The sequence below is a fragment of the Mus pahari genome, chromosome 1 (genome assembly GCF_900095145.1).
Source record: "Mus pahari chromosome 1, PAHARI_EIJ_v1.1, whole genome shotgun sequence".
NCBI lineage: Eukaryota > Metazoa > Chordata > Mammalia > Rodentia > Muridae > Mus > Mus pahari.
Window position 1 is genome coordinate 167,353,813 of NC_034590.1, and position 11,665 is coordinate 167,365,477.

Consider the following 11,665-nt stretch of genomic DNA (forward strand, 5'->3'; position numbering starts at 1 on the left):
TCTTCTCACCCTCTCCCTTTCCTGCCTCCTCCACCCCCTCACTTTCCCTTCTCCTTTATACTGAGTGATCTGTTCAAAGCAAGCCATCTCCTGGAAGTGCCTGCATGGGATCTGGGCTCCCATCAAAGACACAGGGGCTTTCTGCAGCCTAGCTCAGGTGTCTGTCACGAGAACCGATGGAGATTTGGGGGGGCTGCTTCTTGCCTCTTGGGGCTGCAGAGTTGGGGGCTAGGGTGAGCCTAGTGGTTGGGGTCACAGTTGGCTAATAGAAGTGAGCCTTGAGCCAGGCCACCACAGTTGTCTCATCCTTGGCTAGTAAAATGCCCATGGCCTTAGATAGTCTGGTGGGTGACCTTGCATCTCTTTCTGGTATCAGACAAGTCCACCACTCTCAGACTCAGTGTTTTCATCTGCAAATTGGGACTAATGGTTAGAACATCCTCTTCTTTGGTTGTTGAGATGATACAATACAGTGAGATGCATGCGTTAGACACCCAGTATGTGGAGATGCAAGGGTTCGTGCCATAGCCAGTCAGATGCCACCAGATTCTGAGCAGGCCCTGGGATGGTAGAGGAGACGCAGACATATCCAGACTGGCTACAGGAGGTGAAAGAAAGGGAAGGACCCCTAGCAAGTACCTCCTGTCACCTTCCGATCTCCAACGCCCAAGAGTGGCCAAAAGCACCCAGAAGTCGAGGGCGAGAGAACCTAAGCACAGTTCCCGCCATCACAGTGATGCAGGGGAGGCCTGGAGCCGAGAAGGCAAGCCGTGGGCCATGCGCTAAGTGTGATATTGTCACACTTGGGCACATACTGTCTAGGCTGTGTGTTCATAATCACAACACAGAGAAAACAGCAGAGTCTCCATCCACCCACGGGGGCCCTGAAGGAGAAGGAAAGTAAGGCTCAGATGGGACCAGACCAAGGTCCAAACTCATCTCCTGGGAAAACCAATGTCTGTGGGACAAGTGTTAGGGGAGACAAAGGCTGCATTCAGTGAGCAAAGGATGGCACATACAGAACTTTAGTCACACACCAGCTTCTGGGCTTCAGGAGGGACAGGGAGTCAGATATGGAATGAGAACAATACAGAAGAGACTTGTGCTAATAAAGGGGAGGGGCACTCCTGCCTTCTCTGGGAGCAACAACCTTGGGTACCACCTCAAGTCACTCCTTCAGGTCACGGAGGCTGCTGTGTGCCTTTCTGGATCCAGTTGGCCCTGTGTTGTAGCCCTGGGCAGACTTCTCGGTGATTAGCGTGTTGATGTGCATGACTGAGTGGAATTTGACTCGTAGATTAAGATGGCACAGAAGACAGGCAGAACATGAAGACAAAGCTGGCACACCTTCTTCTCCAGTTCTGATCATCATCCCATGCCTACAGATACAAGTGAAGAGCCAGTGAGTGCTTTCACAAGAAAATCAGCCTTCAAAGGAGGGCATGGCAAACCGCGACTGTAATCCCAACACTTTGGAGGCTGAGGCTGGGGCTAGCGAGTTTAAAGCTAGCCCAGGCTACACAACGAGGGCCTATCTCGTAACAAAAGGCTCTGAAGTTCCTAAAGCAACCTGGGCTGTGATCTCTACCCAGCCAGAACGGCTACAACGGGTAGGCTGATAGGAAGCTAATAATGCTATTCAGCTGTGTCGCCACCCAAGTTAGAGGTCTCAAGTCAACTGAGAGCAAGAGAAGATTGATGGCCTCTTCGGGCACTTCCTCAGCGACGCTAAGGGGGCCACGGTCTAAAGCAGCAGCTCTCAACCTGTGGGATGAGACCCCTTTGGGGGCCTGAATGACCCTTTCACAGGAGTCACCTAAGAGGGTCTGAAAACACAGTCACTTACATTACGACTCATAACAGTAGCAAAATTACAGTTATAAAGTAGCGATGGAGATAATTTTAAGGTTGGGGGTCACCACACCACGAGGACTGGTGTTAAAGGGCCGTAGCATCAGGAAAGCTGAGAGCCACTGCTCTAAAGGGACAGAACTTTGGATATGGCAGGTCGCCTGACGGTCGTGGTGGCTACTCTTGGCTGTCAATTTGACCGCATGTGGGAAACCCAAGCAGCAGGGTACACTTGTGGTGGAATTCTCCTAATTAATTAAACCATTTGGAGCAGGAAGACCACCTTTAATACATATCTTTTGTCGTGGGAAGGCCCACTTTTAACCTGGGCCACAGCTTCTGGTGGCAGAAGACACAGAAGGACATCACAGCCCTCAGCTCAGGCTCTTCGGCCTCGGGCAAGTTCGTTCCCCCGCTGCATTAGATCCTACTGCTCCAGGATCCTAGCATGTACTAAAGGCCAGCGGAGATATCCAGCCTTTTGGACTTCCTATTAGTAGACAGCCATTGTTGGATTGGCTAGACCATAGCCTGTAAGGCGCTCTAAGGAATCCCCAAAGGTCCCTTGGTGTGATGACCTTCATTGCCAACGTGACTGAGCTTTCAGCGTCAATGAGGAGCGCAGCTCTGAGTGTGTTTGGGAGGGTGTTTACAGGGAAGCTTCCTGTGGTGGAAAGACCTCCCATGGATGTGAGCAGCAGGCCCCATGCACGGGGCCTGGGCTGGGTTAACAGGAAAAGAAAGCTGAGTGTCTGAGTCCACCTCTCTCTGCTTCTTGATTGTCACCTCGGTGGGACTAGCTGTTTTAAGATCCTGCCCCCATTACATTCCCAGCAAGACAGAAGGTGACTTAAACTATAAGCCGAAAGTAAAACTTTCTCTAAGCTGTACTTTGTTTCGGCACCACTCCAGGACACTGGGCATTGATTCATCCAAGGTCACACATGCCTTATTAAGCAGGGGACCCAGAACCCAGCTAACCTCACTTGGAACAGTCTGTGACTCTGGTCTCGTGGCCCTGAGCTGTGGATGGACCAGCCATGCTCTCTCTCTCTGTCAGGAATAGCAGTCTACCCTTTGGGGTGGAAAAAATCCTCCTGGGGGAAACCTCAGAGGGCAATCACTCAAGCTTTGATTGTTTCTGTCTGTGCGATTTACCATTTAGAACTGCTTCCTCAGCAAACTCAATCTACTGCTATAGGGAAAGTAAGAATCAATTACCCCCAGATAGATAGGTAGATGGTGGCTTTGGGGGAAGGAAAATATCGGATTCTGTCCACACAGATGAGTTTCTGACAAGAAATTCCAATAATCGCCCTCCTCCTGAAAAGTCTGAGTGAGCCTAGGCAAAATGGGAGACAGCAAGAATGGGGCTGCAGCCTGCGGTCACTCTGAGCCCCTCCCCCCTCACTTGGCTCCTTCAGCAACAAGGCCAGGGCTCTGCGGGAAGCTAGATGCTACCTACCTTTCTCTTCCTCTGGAAGTGGGAGTGGCTTTGAGGGCATGGACATGCTCCCCCCCCCCCTGTGCTTTTCATAATAACCACTTCGGGTGCAGCAGCCCAAGTCCTGTCTCCTCCAAGTCTGTTCTGATGAATTTTGTTACCACTCTGGGCTTAATTTACTGCAAAGGGGGAGTAGATGGGGAGCCCTGAATACAGGCTGTCACTCACTCTTAGATGCCCGATGGATTCCAGGCTCCTGGTGGCTTTTTATTCCAGGGGGGTCCTGATGTAGGTGGGTTGTCTAGATGGACCAAAGAAAGGCCTTCGCTAACCCCACATCCTCCCTGAAGTTCAATGCCTTGACCACCCTCCCTCTGCAGTTCCCCCCTGCCACCCTCCCCCTCCCTCTTCCTATTCATTGCCAGCGATCTGCCTGGGTCTGGCCATCTGAGCTTGCAGCCTAATGTCATTCATCTACATCCTCTTCTGTACTGTCACTTGACACCAGTCCTCTGCAATCATCTTACTCTCTGATCCCTCTTACCCACCCCTGCTCCTTTCTGAGATAAGGTCCCACATACCCTAGGCTGCCCTGCGTAACAGAGGATGACCTTGGCTATCCGATATGCTGGGAATATAGGCTGGGACTACCAGTACCAGGTTTATATAGTGCTGGGAATTGAACCTAGGACTTGATGTATGCTAAGGCAAGCGTGCTGCACCCAAGCCACAGGTTTCTGTGGGTTAACATCACGGTGAAGGCTGGGCTGGCTTCCTCAGCAATCTCTGACTTGCCAGCTATCAGCAGCAGGCTGTTTCTCTGCCTGGCAAGGCCACCGGCTCATGGTCCCTTCTGTCCCTACAAGTTTGCCTCTCACACACTGGCATCTTTCTGACACGGCCAGGAAAGCTTTTCCACATACAGTTAAGGATTCACAGATTTCAAACAAACAAACAACAAAAACCTGGGCTCACCCGTTATCCAAAGTCGCATCTTTGCCACAAGGGCCACAGAGGTCATTACATTTCCAAAGTTCCTTCTGATGTAGGAAGTTTGGATGTACCAGCTCTGAGGGATGAGTGCCTTTGGAAGCCATTGTACAATCAGTGTGTTTATCTGTGTAACTAAGTGTGATCCACCCCCGGCTACCTTTCTGCACTCCCTTTCTGTGAAGTCCTCCTTAGCACATCCCAACCACTATGCTGCTGGCCTCCTTGGTCCTCATTTCCAGCTGGTGCGTCGGCATGCTGCCGAACCTGAAACTGGCTCTTACAGCGCCCAGCAATCCCTGGGTTACAATGTTCCCACATGGCTGACTTCAAGCTGCCAGCCTGAGGGCAGGAGGTGCACAGTCAGTTCTTGCAAGCCAGTCTGAGCCATCCCTGCCAGTCCTGCCCGGTGCGAATGAAGCCCTGACCACTTGATCAGAGCATCACTCATGAATTAAGGATCTCTCAAAGACTTGGTCACTTTTGACAATTCTCCACATCAGGGTTGTCCCTGTTGGGGTCTGAAGCTATGTGCGGTGTAACCGTTTCAAAGTAACCTCCGCAAAAAGGACAGAGCAGAGAGCCGATTTCATGAGAAGGGACCGGAAGAAGTCCACCTAAAAGGAGACCTGGTTGGCTTCAGTGTGACCACAAAGTCCCAAGGGCCACAGTGAGAAGAGCTTGGCTTCAGGAGAGTCTGATTCTTCCTAGCAAGCAAACCAGGAGTGTGTACTATGATTTGTTAGGTGTTTGTGACAAAGGATGAATAAAGAATGTCTGGTTCATGAGAACCCCCCTAGATGTCATAGGAAGCCATTACTAAGCCTCTCTTAAAGCACACTAGCTGCTGGCTGCGGATACGCTTCTGTTAGCATCCAGGGCAGGGATCTTGACTGACCGGGTGCTCAGTCTCTGCAAGCCCTCTTCCCTAGTCACTCTAATCCAGATCACCCCCAAGGACAGAACACTGGGCTCAGATCACTGCACTCGTGTCGGAATTAGGGTTTCTACTGCTATTGATAACACAACATGGCTGAAAGCAACCCGTGGAGGAAAGGGGTTATTTCTCTCTGACAGCGTGTAGTCCTTCATCCAGGGTAGTCGGGGCAGGAACCCGGACTCAGGAGCGGAAGGAGAGATCACAGAGGGGTGCTGCTTACTGGCTTGCTCTCTGTGGCTGGTTCAGTCTGCTTTCTTCTACCATCCAGCACCACACAGATAGAGGCGGTACCATCCCCAGTCGGGTGAGCCCACCCGTATCATCCGTAAAGAAATGGTATCACAGGCTCGCCCACTGGCCAATGCGGTGGGATCATTTTCTCCACTGAGGTTCCCTCTTCCAAAATGACTTTCATCCATGTCAAGTTGATATAAATAAACACTAACCGCAACAACTGAGCCCTTCTCAGCTGGACAAATGCATTACTGTTTAACTGTAACTTCTTATTTCTCTCTTATCTCCAAAATCTTATATTAATATCAAATATCACAGTGTAAGAGAACCGGCAAACAGGAGTCCCATGATCCAAGCCCTGAGCACCTATGCTCAAATGTTCCTTGAACAATGGGCCTCGGAATAAGTTACCTACAGTGATGTGAATGGGAGCCAGAAAGCGGCTCAGGTTGGGTCGGCTCCCAAAGGACCATGAGCAGTGGAAATGTGGGGAGGCCTCGTTGTGTGTTAAGAAACTTATGGTGGCACAAACCTTTAGTCCTAGCGCTAAGGAGGTGAAAGGAACCTCCAGTCTGAGATCAGTCTGGATGACATCAGCCAAAGTGCCCAGCAGGACCCCGTAAGAGAGGATCGGTTTCCACGGACCCGTATACCGAGGTCCCTTATTCATTTGCTGCTGCAGACTTAGCTGTTGACTGAGCTATGAAGACCAACATCTTAATAGACTTGGGCTGAATAGACTTGGGGACCTGCCATCTCCAAAGGCTGCTTTCTCTTTCTTCCTTTTTCTTTTTCTTTTGTTTTCTTTCTTCTTTCTTTCCATCTTTCCATCTTTCCTTCCTTCCTTCCTTCCTTCCTTCCTTCCTTCCTTCCTTCCTTCCTTCCTTCCTTCCTTTATGCAATGGTCCAAAGGTTCTTTGTGAATGTCACATCATGCACCCCAATCCCACTCATTTCCCCACCCTCTGCTCTTGCAACCTGCCCTACAACAGAGAAAAAAATCTAGAGGTGGAAGCTGTAGTGTGCCACGGTGTATCACACAGTGCACCCCCTTGCCCACACTTCTTTGCTTGCAGATGATCACTGCAATGATTTATTGGTCTGGTACGAGGCCTCTGTCTTCTACTACTCTTATCAATACTGGACCCTCACTGGGACTCCTCTCAGATATCCTATGTTGCCCTGTAGTTTTTCATCTGTAGGACCCGCCCCTTCATGTTCCAGCAGTTTATCAGTAGGTAGATGTTGGAATGAGTCAATTCAAAGCCCTGGATCGGGGCCTGAAAGGTTTCCTAGCTGTTTAGCCTGCTGAGTCTCTAGTGCCTTTGGGGTTAGCTCACCAGCACATCCTCCAACCAGGGCCAGTTCTACCCCAGTGCCCAGGTGAGGAGCAGGGCCTTCCCTCCCGAGTGCTGCAGCAGGTGAGGGGCAGGGAGAGCTTTCCTGTTCTGATGACCCCCAAGGCCTGGGCTTCCACCTGCCCTGGTGGTGAAGGATAGGGGGTAAGAGGATAGGAGTGTATCTCTCTCCCTTATTCATGCCACCACAAAGAAGATGAGCGGTAGGGCCAGCTCTCTCACAATGCCCCGGTAAGGGTGGACCCAGTTCCACACAGCCTTCAGACAGCAATATGTGCCCAGATAGTAGATCAGACCAGGGACATCTGCCTGTTCTTTGGTGATCACAGATCCCTGCTGCTGCAAGACCAGGGATCCAGATGTGGTCCCCAGTGGCAGCACAGGCCAGGAGCCCACCATGGTCCTAGATGGCACCACAAGCTATGTACTTCAGGCTGTTCCTCACTACCCTTGTGTCTCCTGCCACCTACTGACGCACATGTGACACAGCAGTCACACTGGGGAGCCTCTGGGGACAGGGGCTCCAGGTTTCTAAGCCCACCTTGCTGCTTCTCTTTCTCCTTCCTTCTCCCCTCCCAATCACCCCCTCTGAGACCTGGGTTTTCTCGCACACCCGTAAAATGATGCATCCGTTTCTATACCTTCAGCCGACAATACCTAGCACCGACCAACCATAGTGTCAGACCCAAAGTATCCCCATGAGTGGCTAACCCACCAGTGTCCTAAGGCCACAGACAGGCAAGATGCCAACGTGGCCCATCTGTAAGTAGAGAGCTAGCTCTGAATCCCAGGGAAGATAAAACCTTTGAACTTTGGTTTTAGATGATATGTGGGACTCTCTCCAAGGCCAGATATTGAGAAGATCTCCCTCACGTGGAGACATTAGAAGATACTAGTCAGGATGTATGCTGAGGAAATGCACTGGTGTGGAGACTGGCATGAGAGGAGCTTGGAGCACTGGGGAGGGAGCGCAAGCTACCAGCGACAGATTAGCAGGACCTCTTCTGTCACATTAATCCAGCTGAACTTTGTCCCGTGGACAGTGTGGCAACACTGGTGAGCTCCAAGCATCGGTGACACCAGACCTCTTAGGCTCTTCCATCACAATGGACGCAGGGCTTCAAGGCTGAGAAGCCGAAGGCAGCTGCGCAAGTCCAGGCATTACAGACCTCGGCCACAGGCCTGCAGCTGAGGTGGGGCTGAGAAGGCTAAGGCAGGGGCTACCTGACAGGTGCACAAGCCACAGCTGGCTCCTTCACATCCTCTTCACGCTTCTCTGCCGGAGGGCAAGCTCAGCCAGCAGGTCAGAGGACGACGTAAACTCCAGAGATGCAGAGCCACTCGTGAGACGAAGCTGTCCACTGCCGAGCTGTTTGACAAGCAGGGATGACACGGTGGCAGAAGAGCTGCAGGGCACAGAGTACAATCACACCCCATGATCAATATGCAGCAGTCCGGAGAACTAGCCGGTCAGCAGGAACAAGGAAAGAACAGGCTGCCCGCTTCCACAGGGCATTGCCCTCCAGAGCCGTGCCAGCCCTGGATAACAGCGCTGTCTCCTTGGGTCCAATAAACTGTAGTTTACAGTTGAGGGTTCCTGGGGTTTGAGGAAGTCACTCATTTGTTTCATGGTACAGAGATGCTCCAAGAAGATTAACCCCAACCCATGGACCAAGTTTCATTCAGAGTCACACTGCCTTGTCTTCTCAGCTCAGGAACCTGGCTGTTACTTTCACACATAGGGAAGTGACGGCTTAAAGCTTGGGTCTATACACCTGCCAAGTACGGTTTCAAATCCTGTAGAGGCTGCAGACTGACCTGGGCCAACCATGCCTTCTGTTATTTCTTCTGGAAGTAACAGAAGAGCCTTGGCAGGAGGGGTGGGGAGCAACGCCTCTCCCCTACTCATTCTTGCTACCCAGAGAGCAGCTTTACCCACAAAGCAGTTCTACAGCGTGCATGAGGCATGAAGCCACTCAGGAGAGGCTCCTCTTGGTCCTCAGGCTGACTTTTCAGGCATTCTCACAGTGCATTTAGGGAAAGGGTTAGTTTGCAAGCACAGTTCAGCCGTTGGGAGGACTGTGTAGCCTTGAGCATCCACAGTAAAGGCAGTGGACAGCCAGCCTTCTTCCCACATATTTTATGCTGCACAGACTGTGGCTATGGCATCTGTTTGTTCCTTTATCTCATTGTCTACCTTATAGTATTGCTCATTTATTTGAAGAGTCTTTTGAACAATCCTTATCTGACCAACCGGGCTCTTGGTACCACCTGAGACAGTAAAATTGGATCCCACTCTGTCTCCCGGCTTGCTTGATTGGACCCAGAGACAGTAGCATGGAAGATCCCGCTGTAGTCATTGGAGGGTAGAATGCTTTCATGTTCACAGATGAACCCAAGCAACTTGAACTTTGCCCACCCTAACCCACACAGTTGCAATTCTATGAGGTATGTACCGATATCCCCTATGTCAGACAAAGAAACTGAAACTCAGAACTAAGGGCTGTGAGTGAAATTGATCTTCTCATCTCCATCACACACTCAAAGCCTGTACTAGATGCACACACACACACACACACACACACACACACACACACACACACACACACCAATGAAGATAATCGCCCATGTGACAACTAGTGTCACTTTACATAAGGTGTGTGGTTGGATCACATGCTGAGGGTAAGGATTCATAGCCTACCATGTCAGATGGTGTCTTAGTCAGGGTTTCTATTCCTGCACAAAACATCATGACCAAGAATTAAGTTCGGGGGGGAAAGGGTTTATTCAGCTTACACTCCCACATTGTTGTTCATCACTAAAGGAAGTCAGGACAGGAACTCACACCGGGCAGGAACCTGGAGGCAGGAGCTGATGCAGAGGCCATGGAGGGGTGCTGCTTGCTGGCTTGCTTCCCCTGAGTGTTCAGCTTACTTTCTTATAGAACCCACGACTACCAGCCCAGGGATGGCACCACCCACAATGGGCCCTCCCACCACTGATCACTAATTACAGCTGGATTTCATGGAGGCATTTCCTCAAGGGAGGCTCCTTTCTCTGTGATAACTCCAGCTTGTATCAAGCTGACACACAAAACCAGCCAGTACTGATGGTCTCTGTGTGTCCCCATCATTCTGCCCACATGCCTTCCTGCTCAGTTTGCCAGGTACTTTGGCGAGTGTCTGTAGATCTGTCTGTTAGATTTTTTTCCCACAGAGATGTTCTCTGGTGTTTCTCAGAATGCAGTGATGCCAAGAGCACAGTGACCTCTTAAGTGAGTGGAGAAGTGTGTGTTCACTGAGAGGCACCGCACGACTGGGCAGCACCTGTCTGAGTACCTGTCACTGTCTCTACCCTGCCTGACTCAGTTTTGTGAAGTTCCCATTGGCTGCTGTGCCCACTTGGAGAACGATGCACATTTTCCATGAGAAATTACAGACAAGCTGGGCATGGCGGTCCACATATAATCTCAGGAGTTGGGAAGTTGAGTCAAGAGGATCATGGGCTCAAAACCAAGGCTACAGAGGGAGTTCAGGGCCAACCTCGGCAACATGGTGAGACACTTGTCTCAAAACAAAGGTGAAAAAGAGCTGAGGTACAGCTCAGAGGTAGGGCTCTTACCTAAAACAGGCGAGGTCTTAGGCTCAATCTGTCCACAGTCCCACAAAGGAAAATGAAAATTTAAAGTGGAAAAAAAAGGCAAATTAATACAAAATAAGTATCTATTGTGATTAGGAAATGTTGCTAATCTCATCATGTACATTGAAGCACAAAACTTATTAAAGACAGACTTAGACTAAGCAGCTAGCCCAAAGTAGCTCATCAAGTCAGTGACCATCTGATGCCAACCCAGACTGTTGCTTGCACAACACATAGCCAGCATACTGATGTGCTTTGGGAAGCCAGCAACGCCAGAACATGTCTAGAAATTCACTTTAGAGAGGGACTCAGAGGTCCCTCTTCCTTCAAAGTGAAGAGGCTTTGAAAATATTGGTACATTGTATTCAGAAAAACAGGAAGTCTAGACATGCAAATCTCTAGACCCCTCCTTTCTCTTTCAGGTTTTCTATTTCATGGGAGAGGATTTTCCATGTGCTAAACGAATGCAGAATTTTACTAAAAAAAAATGTTTAATAAATCAAAGATGACACTGAAAACCAGAAGCATCACACAACCCAAGTGAAGGCTCTTTGAGAGGTTGTAGATCCAAGCAGGCAGGCTGTATTTCCACAGAATTGATTGACAGGATGGGAACGACCAAGGGGAGAAGCATGCTCCCTGCCTTAGACACCGTCTGAACAGAGGAAATTGGAAACGTGAGGGGGGAGACTGAAGTCCCACTGAAAGTTTAAAGAAATGGCACAAATGTGAATGGGCCAGTCAACTACTGGGGAGGGAGCTACGGTGTGAGCTTCAGACTGCCTGGGCTACGCCAGTGCTCCCATATCTCTCCAAAGCTCATGGTGCATAGAAGTCAGAACTACCAGTGCAGTCAAGCTACAGACCATGTGGCAAAAGGGAGCATGGCAGAGCTTGGAGCTGTAGCTTGACCATGAACTTTGACCAAAAGATAGCATCTATCTTCTGATCAAGCATGGCTGCCCCCTGTTCCTTCATCCATCTATGCATCTATCAAGCCCTGTATCCTATCCTATCCTATCCTATCCTATCCTATCCTATCCTATCCTATCCTATCCATCCATCCATTCATCCATCCATCCATTCTGTATACATACATTCATCCTTACCCATCCATCTATCCATTCCTCATTCATGCATCTATCCACATATACATCCATTCACATATTTACCTATCTACCCACATATCTGTTCATTTATCCAGCCAGC

The 11,665-nt window shown here is 50.1% G+C and overlaps 1 pseudogene; it reads right to left on the reverse strand.

Moving 5' to 3' along the window:
- Positions 1-7,243: 7,243 nt before the first annotated feature.
- LOC115062957 lies at positions 7,244-7,336 on the reverse strand (annotated as a pseudogene).
- Between the last annotated feature and the right edge of the window lie 4,329 nt (positions 7,337-11,665).